We start from the raw sequence: 781 nt of genomic DNA, 5'->3' as shown, positions 1-781 counted from the left end.
CCTCTGACCCTTACCTTCCACTACCGCAATTCCACAATAAATTTGGAATGTGCAGTTCCGCTACCTCAATATCGCAACTGCAATCCAGTTTCACAGTTTTCAAAACAAAGTGCACAAACAGGGGGTAAATTGTTTGGTAATGTTGTGAATTACTGGATTTATAATCTATTTATGACATTAATTTCCCACAGTGACAGTCACCGTGACCCTCACTACTCACTATAGTTGTGGCGCACGACTCTGAGGTTGTCATTATTGTACCCTGGCAACCTACCATTCAAAAGCGCGTCCGATTATGTATCATATTATACACGAATCCTATTATGCACGAATATATTATACACGAATACTATTATACACGAATACTATTATACACGAACATTTCTACACCAAACTACATGCACAGTTCACACTACACTTGCTATTCAAAATTTAACTAAAATGGTGTCTCTTCACCAAGCCTAGGAGTCCCCAGCGAGGGGGGACCATAAATTCCCCCACCATCTGCCCCTCTCCTGGTGATGACTCGAGGTGCCTGGAACCACTGTCTGACTCTCTTCTTCTTCATTTCTGCAACATTCGCGGCCTTTCCTCTAACTTTCGCTCTGTTGAGCACCACCTCTCCTCCTCTAAACCTCACCTTCTTTTTCTAACGGAGACTCAGCTGTCTGAGGGAACTGACAGCAAACCCTTATCTGTTTCCTCCTACTTTCTCTATACTCATTTCAAAGCCAAAGGTGGTGTTGTGTATATATACGCAACGACTTATCTTGCTCTCGTG

This window comes from Coenobita brevimanus, chromosome 7 (assembly GCF_032717465.1).
Source record: "Coenobita brevimanus isolate Jiangsu-jjx chromosome 7, ASM3271746v2, whole genome shotgun sequence".
Classification (NCBI taxonomy): domain Eukaryota; kingdom Metazoa; phylum Arthropoda; class Malacostraca; order Decapoda; family Coenobitidae; genus Coenobita; species Coenobita brevimanus.
Note: the sequence above shows the minus strand (reverse complement) of the source record.